At 44.7% G+C, this 9,555-nt stretch overlaps 1 long non-coding RNA gene across 1 annotated transcript in view; it reads left to right on the forward strand.

Moving 5' to 3' along the window:
• The window catches only part of LOC109321669, a 19,258-nt gene that overhangs the window by 3,891 nt on the left and 5,812 nt on the right, over positions 1–9,555 (forward strand). The window contains exons 2-3 of the long non-coding RNA XR_002104135.1: positions 3,557–3,564; positions 6,479–6,483. This is a non-coding gene — a long non-coding RNA (uncharacterized LOC109321669). The remainder of the gene's footprint in view (positions 1–3,556; positions 3,565–6,478; positions 6,484–9,555) is intronic.

Genomic DNA, 9,555 nt, shown 5'->3' on the forward strand with positions numbered 1-9,555 from the left:
TGCCTGTGGCTAACTGGGGCCCCACCCACACAGTGTAGGGCAGGGTGAGAGCCCCAGCCTGGACCCTGCTGCCCCTCTACTGTCCTGTGCTGCCCAGGGGGCTCTGCCAGAAGGTCCTGGAGCCCCCCCACCCCTGCTTCAAAGGTAAGCAGAGACTATTTTTTTCCATTTTTTTCTGGGGGGGTGTTAAGTGATGGTGCCTAGGGTTGTGGGGGCACCCATTGGGGAGTCTGGGGGAGCAGGGGGCAGGGCTGGGTGGGGCAGCCATTAGGGGGAGCTGCAGCAGCTGGTGGGAAGTGGGGCATATGGACCTTGGAGGGGAGGTGGTAGACCCTGCGGGGGCCATTTGGGCCCCATTGGGGGCCTACCCTTTGTGTGGGGGATGAACCTTTTGTGTGGGGGACGAACCCCCTGTTGGGGGGTCTGAACCCCTTTTGGGGGGGCCAAACCCTTTGTGTGGGGGATGAACACTCTGTTGTGGGGCTGAATCCCCTGTTGGGGAGTGTAGCCCTTATGTGGGGACTGAACCCTCTGTTGGGATGGTGAACCCCTTTTGTGGGGGCTGAACACCTTGTGTAGTGGCTGAACCCCCGTGGTGGGGGACCACCCCTTGTGTGGGAGCCATCACCCTGTGGGAGGGCATCAGAATATGTATTCATGAATTCATGAAACCTGTATTTGGAGTTCGCTTTATTTATGATAAGAGACTTGCTTTAACACTGTAGATATACCAATAAAACATTGTCCAACTGATCGCTGTCTCTGTCTCATTCTCTCTCTCTCTTTATAGTGGTCTTTTGTTTTACTTGTGGAGGAACATGGATTTGGGGGTATTTTACAGAGTGACTTTGGGATTTTTTTTATCAGGGATTTTTCAGTTTTCCAAGAGGGAACAACAGAATTCCTGCTAGGGAGGCCAGTGGCAGGACCCTGCTTGCTCAAAGCTAGCACCTTGGACCCAGCTGGCTGTGGCTGACCTCCTGGCTAAATGGGGCCAGGAGGAAATGCTTTGATGGTTCAAAGCAGGCCTCCACACCTGGAACATCTGAGTGATAGCTGCCCAGATGGCCAGGCAGGGGGCACAAATGGCAGTAGTGCCGCACAAAGGCCAACCCTGCAACTGCAGTCCATTGGCTGCTGGCTCAGACGGGCAGATGACTCTACTGGCTCTGCAGTCCCCATCCGAGTCTGGCAGGTGTGCAGCAGGTCACAGCCAGGCAGCAGCCCCCACTGCCAGACCTCTGCAGTAGGTAAAGTGTGCAGGGAACTCTCAGGGCTGCTGCGGCAGTGCAGCTGGCACAAGGGGCAGTGTCCCCAGGTACCAGTTGGCTGGGCCCCAGAAGCTCCTGAAAGCTAGTAGCCCTGAGCTACTTGCCAGGACAGTTTTTTATACTGCTGGGCCAGGACCGGGCAGCTTTTTATACTGCTGGGGACAGCTGGCCCCAGGTGCTGGCCCTGGGCTCTAGCTCCCCCTGGCTGAAGATCTGGGAGGAGCCAGGCAGGGTTATTTTGCCCCGAGTGGACAATTTGCTCCACACCAAGGTGTATGTCCAAGCACATGTGCTGAAGCAAAAGGCCCTGGCTCAAATTTGCACTGCTTCTATTTGAACTGCTGCAAGAGCACGTGCTTGCATGTGTGGATGCACCCACATGGAGCACTGCAGGGGCAGCTGCGGGCAGGATCCAGACAGCTGACAGCCTGGATCTGGCCCACAGGCCATATTTTGCCCACCTGTACTATTTGCTCCACACCAAAGTGCATGTCCAAGTATGCGCGCTGAGGCAAAAAGCCCCGGCTCAAATTTGCACTGCTTCTATTTGAGCTGCTGAAAGCGCATGTGCAACCTCAGTCAATGACATAAGTAAAACATTTTGTGTACCCATATAATGAACACTGTTATGAGAAATCCCTATTATCATTAAAGAATACCGTATTTCATGGTGTATAGGCCAATATGGTGCATAGGTCAACCCCCAGCTTTCCAATTTGAAAAGTAAAGATTTTCATAGGCACTGTGTATAAGTTGGGGCTGGGCTCAGTGTTCAACTGGTGCAACCCCATCCCCTAAGAGTGGTGCTGCCTGGGCGGTGCCAACCGAGCACGGAGTCTAGCCCTGTCTGCTGCAAGCGGTGCTGATGAGTGCTGAGCCCAGCACCATTCCCTGTAAGGAGCACTGGGCTTGGCACTCGGGGCCAGTCTCGGCGCTCGGCTGGTACATTCACGTCCCCTGCGAGCCCAGCAACATTCACAGGGGATGGAGCCATGCCAGCTGAGGGCCAAGCCTTTCCTCTGCAAGTGGTGCATCCCCAGCCGAATGCCAAGCCCAGCCCCATCCTCGTCCCCTGCAAGCAGTGTCAGGCTCGCAGGGGACAGGGCTGTGCTAGCCTATTGCTGAGCCTGGCCCTATCTGCTGCAAGTGCCACTTGCAGGGGACAGGGTGGGCTCAGCACACGACTGGCACAGCTTTATCTCCTGTGAGTAGTGCCAGGCACAGTGCTCAGCTGGTGCAGCCCCATTCCCTGTGAGTGGTGCTAGTGTGGCCCAGGCAGTACTGCTCACTGGGGATGGTGCTGCGCCCGCTGAGCGCTGAGCCTAGCCAAGTCCAGCCCCACCCTGACCTTTGTCCCTGTCCCCTGCAAGCAGCACCAGGCATGGCACTTGACTGGCATGGCCCCATCCCCTGCAAGCAGCACTGCCTGGGCCATACCAGAGCCACTCGCAGGGCCCATACCAGCTGAGCGCCGAGCCCAGCACTGCACACAGGGTGATATGATGTATAAGTCAAGTTGAATTTTAAGAGTTAAAAATTGGACTTCAAAGCTCTATTTATACACTGCAAAATATGGTACTTACCTTGCTTACTGACATTTTAAAACTAAAAGCTTAAAACGGTGGTTCAGTTTTCTCCATTTAGGTTGGTTGTTTAAGTTTTGCCTTTAGGTCACCTAGGACAATAAAATAAAGCTGATCTTTTGTTTCTAGAAGACATGGGATCAACCCATATAATTTGAAACTTAATCCAGAGATCATATAATCCAGATGTCTGGCCTCAAGTAACAAAGATTGGAGGTGTCTGAATCTAGGATTTTGGGGTAGACCCATTTCTAAATTTGTAGCTAGCTTTGCTTTACTGTTAACAAGCAGCAGTACATTGTTGCCAATTTGGGATTCACACCACAGCAGGAAGTATTTAAATCCCATTTTAAAAACCTTTTGGATTTTCATTTACATTTAAAAAATCATCTTTATATTCATGTGAATATTTTGTAACACCCTGTCAAGACCCCATTCACTCTACCCCACAAATATCTTTCAAGCAAATTCTCACCCCAAATCAAAAGCTAGCTGGCAATGTCCATTTCAAGAACACATTTTTTATCTGTACTTTACCTCAAAACTATTGAGCACCTCATCTTTTATTTACATAGGGCAGTTCTCTCCCAAATGAAAAGTGGAGCCCTGTTTGCCTGAGTTAAGTTACAGAAATTAATTATTACAATAATTGTTCCATCACTGAATCTACACATCACTGACTGAGCTGGGAAAAATTCTCAGTTTCCTCAGTGCATTAGTATTGACAAGGCTAGTCCCTAAGATGCAGTTTTAATAACCTTTTTATATGGTTTTAATATCACCAAAAGTTCATTGCATTTATTTTTGTCAGTTCATAATGGTGGGATTTTACGTGAAAAGATTGAAGAGATTTTTCTATTAGTGCACTTCATTTTAGCGGCCCCCAAAACATTAATGCCATGAATGTTAATATCCTGGCCTGGAAGAGTAATCTGGCTCTGCACATATTGCAGCTGGGCTAATGAGAGAAACCATGAAAGTAGCTTTATGGATCAGGAGCCTGGCCAAATAGCAGAGATCTCCTCTGCAGCAGATGATTTCTCTCCCTAGTTTGATTTTTCATGTCACTGGACCAGAGATTGCCAGCAGGCTGTCAATCACTTAGTCCAAAATACCAAAAGAGAGAAATGTAGCCCCTGATTCTTCACTGCTTTGCAGCAGGTACACACATTTACATAGCAAAGGAACTGCAAAATACTACCAAATCAGAAGAATATCTCCTAGCGTTTATTGAGCCTGACTCTTGTTTTGACTTGTTTTACACCAGTGCAGTGAAGCTACGCCCTATTTACTTCAGCGTGAGAGGAATAGCCCCCAGTGCGATGAGTTTGGCCATTTCAGTTCTACTAGACAGTTTTACACAGCTCAGAAATCATCACCACAGTTAGCACTAATTGAAAATCTCGCTGTCAGTCTGAGCTGACAAACCCAGGATTAAATTGGTTAGGGACATTTACAATATATTGCTCTCAGACTTGGTCCCTTGGTCAGGGTTGAGGTACTTGGAAGACGTATCTGCTCTGTGAATCAACAGAGGATTTTGGTATCAGCCAGAGTCTTTCAAGAGCATGACATCCATTTTCTGTATGTCACTCATAATGAATCTATTTATCCATCCAGCGAAATAAAATTTAGTTCTCTGGCATTACACAACTATAATATATAGATCCCTAGGTGCCATCACCTGCATTCTTGTGTGCCAGTCTTTTTCCTGTTGTAAGAGAACTCTCCACAAGTGGATTGGGACTGCTCCTTTCAAAAGGAATCTCTTTGTTTTCTGTCAGGGTGATAAAACCATCCTTTTGCATTTTCCCCTTTTTATTTCCTTCTGTATTCACTTTCATTATAGGTTTATGTTTTCATTAGGAAGCTGGGCCAGGAAAAAAGCTCGGTGGGCAATCACTTTTTGTCTATGAAATAATATCCTATAAAATGAAAACACCAAAACCAGTTGTTCTTTATGGGCAAGCTGATAGGAAATGAGTTCCCTATGGGATGGAGGAGTTCATATAAGATTTTCCACACCATTTCATAGCCATCTAGTTAAGAACAGGCATTACACTACATCCAGGGTCAACAAGTAATTTTCTGTGACACAAAGTGCATGCTGCTCTTGCCATTAAACCATGTCAAGGTAATGTAATGAATACTATACTGGCTTTCCAAAGTGCATTAACTGTAATGCTTTCTCTCCAAGAGGAGAAGGGGATGCCTCTTGGAATAATAGCCATGTGAAGGCTGACTGAATATTAATTTCCTTGCAAAGGCTGTGATTCTTTTACTCTCTTAAAGGAGAAAAAAAATCTAAAATAACTACAGTGTTGGATTGAAAAAGAAATGAGCTATTCAAAGGGAATATGACCGGGAAGGTAAATCAAATACATTATTACACCAGTACCTCCATATTACAATAGAACAGGACTAGGATTTCTAGGATTCTCTCCTTAAAAAAAAGAAAGAAAAAGGGAAAAAAAACAGAGGAGAGGGAGGAAATTATTTTGGATAAATCTGGCAACAGAATAAATGTAGGAAACTTTCCAGTGTCTAATTTGGAGGTGTATTACAGGGCAAAGTATTTCGAAGAGTAAAAACAAGTGTTGGCCTTTCCTAAATAAGTGCAACTCACAATGTTTGAAAATCACTGAATGCAACAGCTGAATGGCAACAGTTGTCAAGAACAGTTTCAAAAGGAACTCTTCCAGCTGACATTGTTCTCAGCTTTTATGTTTTTTTAAGTAGCCTGTTGGTTCATTTCCTCCAAATTACTGGGAGTTATTTTCAATGCATATTTTATACATATCGTTTATGCATGCACACCAACCTCTGGCTTCTTTACTATTCATTCCAGCCCGGAAGAGCACAGACCAACTGAGGATGCTTCCCCAGCCTGATGAAAGGTATTTATATCCAAAAACTGCAAAGAAGAATTTTTCCAACTATTTGAGTTGATCTAATAAAAGCTATCAGATTTGGCCAAAGAACCTTGTCTGCCTATGTCCGTAGATCAACACAGCTACAGCCTTTACCCTGGGACTTATTTTCACTCTCCAGTGCTGAGGATTACGGTTATCCATTTCAGTCTGTAGTGGCAGGACACTGACTTCTCCTCAAACTCTGTTGAATCTGCTAGAAAACAGTATGTCACTCTGAGGCAGCTACATTTTATGTTGACATTCCTTCAGGCAAACTAATGGGTTAGATTGGCAGAACTTCTAATAGAAAATTTCATCCAGGTGCCTCCTGCTCATACAAGATTTTATGTGGACACATTATGTTGTGACAAGAATTTGTGACTGTTCAATATGGTACAAACTTATTTAGTTACCACACAAAGAATATATACCCATGTATGTCTAGAAAATTAGTGCCCAGGGATGGCACAGGGCTGTCCTTCCAAAAAGCTAAAGTCCTCTGTCTCCAAATACGATCCAGCATGTACAGCAACAGTACAAACATCTCAATACCATTCTGTTGAAATATCTGGAAAGAACTCTTACCTTGACTGGAAGAAGGAATCTCAGCTTTGCCTTATTGTTCAGGATACTAGTTATTTCCAATAGTAGTGATGATGGTTTACCTGATGTGGATTGAAATCCCACCAACTAATTTGAAAAATTAAAAAAGCCATTGTGAAGACTCATTGCTGACTTTGACTGCATTTGAACAGCACCCTAAATGAAGATATTTATATTCTTTGCTACAAGGACCATAAACCATATAGTAACCTGACACTCAGCGTATTAGAGGAAAGTTTTAAAAAGTGGTACCCATACTGTCACAATTTAAATCTTTCTAAATAGTCTCAGAATTATGACTCTAGAACTTCTGTGAAAAGTGGAGAAAGAAGAATGCAACATATTTCTATCTACCCTTATACATGTGAATTAAGGGCCTATACATGTCATTGATTTCATAGATGTTAGAGCTGGAAGAGATCTTGCAAGATCATTGGGTCCAGCCTCCTGCCCAAAAAGCAGGAAGTCAGCTGGGGTCAGATGACCCCAGCAAGGTGAGCATCCAGGCATTTCTTGGATGTATCCAGAGGAGGTGCTTGCACCACTTCTGGGGGGGAGTCTATTTCAGATTCTGGAGACTTGGATGGTAAAGAAGATTTTCTTTATGTTAGGATGTGGGTTTTTTTCTCCTGAGGTGGAGCACCTGGCATTTCTCCATGTTGAATGTCACCAGGTTTTGATCTGCCCACCTTGCGAGCCTGTCCAGGTTGGCCTGAATTGCCAACCTATCCTCTAGGGTGACCGCACTTCCCCATAATTTGGTGTCATCTGCAAACTTAGCCAGCCAGACCCAGTTCCCCAGTCATTGGACCTAAAGTTTGTCAAGGCTGCAGTTCCCAATTTTACCATGAAGACATCATGGGAGACCAAGTCAAAGGCTTTTTTGAAATCTAAATATATGACATAAACCTCTTCTCCTTTGTCCAGGTGATGCATCACCTAGTCATAGGAGGAAATAGCGTTGGTCAGGCAAGACCTACCTGCAGTGAAGCCATGTTGGCTATGTCTCAGAACGTTGCCTTCCATTAGCCTGTTGTTGATGGATTCTTTGATAATTTTTTCCAAGATCATGCCAGAGATGGAGGTCAAACTGATTGGTCTGTAGTTCCCTGGATATTCCTTCCTTCCTTTCTTGAAGATAGGCACCACATTAGCCCTCTTTCAATCTTCTGGAACCTCTCCTGAATGCCATAAGTTCTCAAATATCCTCACCATTGGTTGTGCTATGTGTCAGCCAGCACTTTTAGCACTCTTGGGTGCATTCTGTCTGGGCCAGCTGACCTGTGAATGTCCAGACTCTCAGGGTGTTCCCTTACAAGATCTTTGCCAATTGTAGGTGTATGATCGCCCTTACCGTGGTAATCCTGAGTCCTGTCAGGCAGGGTGATCCCTTTGGACAGGTGGAAAACTGATGCAAAGTAATCATTGAGGAGATCAGCTTTTCCTGGGTGTTGGTTGTCAGCTGCCCCATTTGGTTCAATAGGGGTCCAATGTTGTCCTTGTTTTTTTTCCAACTTCCCACATATCTGAAGAAGAACTTGTTATTGTCCTTGATTCCTGTAGCCAGTTTGAGTTTGGTTTCTGCCTTGGCTTTTCTGGTCTGCTCCCTACAGGTGTGGGCCAGTGTTGCATAATCCTCCTTAGTGGTACTTCCCGACTTCCATCCATTATAAGCTTTTCTTTTCAGATTCAGGAGGTCCATGAGTTCCCTACTGAGCAAAGCAGGGGTCTCCTAGTCCTTTTGCTACCTTTCCTGTGGACTAGAATGGACTTCCCTTGTGCTTTAAGATTGCATCCTTAAGAAGCGACTCACCTCCCTGTCAAATCCTGATCTCTCAGAGCCATGACAACCAATCTTCTGAGCTTGTGAAAATCAGGCTTTCCTAAAGTCAAGAATTTCTGCGGGAGGTGTGAGGGGAAGGGAAGAGGTGGGGAGGCATGGCGGGGGTGCACCAGAGGGTCTTCCAGGATCCTGGTTCACAGAGGCGTAAAGGGCTTACACCCATGCGCCTCACCCAAGGCCAGGCCCAACATCTCTTCTCTATCTACGTCACTGTTTCTAAATTTTTGGGTTTTGGACTCCTTTGCTCTGATATAAAATGTTTCAGCCGGAACTGAGAGAGACAAAATCACCATCTGGAATTTTAAGTTGTGAGAGTACAAAAATATTTTTAAAATACAGTAGGCTTGGAGCATTGTTATAGCCATGATTGTTCAAGTCTGTTTTCAAATACAGGAGTTATATATTTCTGTAATATATGCAAGTAATCCATGTAAATAATAAATAAGCTATTGTTTTACAATTGTCTTACCTGTGTCATTTTCAGATCATTTTATGATATCCCTGTTAAAATACTCTGATTCTAATACCTATTGATACTTTGTGTTTAATTTGTTCAATATCATACTAGTCCTATTGGGCTTTGAGAGTATATATGTATTTGTAATATAGTCTTTGGATATGTACCTATAATATTCTTGGGATTCTTCATATTCTATGTAGCATTGTGTACACCAATACTACCATAAGAATAATACCAAAAACTCAGCATTAATGCTAGGATGACTTCATTACAGAAGAAGAAAATACTACATAAAATATTGTCAATTCACAATTCCTTCCACCTAAGCTATTTGAGAGTGTTGGGTCAATAAGCCATTTTTTTCTGTTTGAAAAGGTCATCAACTATTAATTTTAAAAAAGAATATAGTGGCTCAGTATGTATGGCAAATAAAGAACATTAAGAGTCAGCATAAGAATCATATTTTAAAATAAATTTGTTATTTGAAACATCACAGATTATTAAAGAAAATATTATTTAATGTTTACCTCTATGCATGATCCTACAGTTATCCCTCGTGCACTACACGTGTGGCATGACAGGAGGTGTGATTGTGTGGATCACACATTAGATCCCATCACACCTTTACCTGCACATGGAGAGGGGGGTCTCAGGGACTTGCCAGTGTTGTAGTTTTGGGGCAGCTTTTTACAATGGAGAAGCAAGCAGGGAATTCATGAACATGTCATGCATCAACAGGGGCATCACTAACAGGTCCAGACAGGTCTTGCTCCCCCTCTGTGCGGCGCTGGTCAGGCCGCAGCTGGAGTACTGTGTCCAGTTCTGGGCGCCGCACTTCAAGAGGGATGTGGACAACATGGAGAGGGTCCAAAGGAGGGGCACT

The sequence above is a fragment of the Crocodylus porosus genome, unplaced genomic scaffold (genome assembly GCF_001723895.1).
Source record: "Crocodylus porosus isolate Cpor-Errol unplaced genomic scaffold, CroPor_comp1, whole genome shotgun sequence".
Lineage (NCBI taxonomy): Eukaryota > Metazoa > Chordata > Crocodylia > Crocodylidae > Crocodylus > Crocodylus porosus.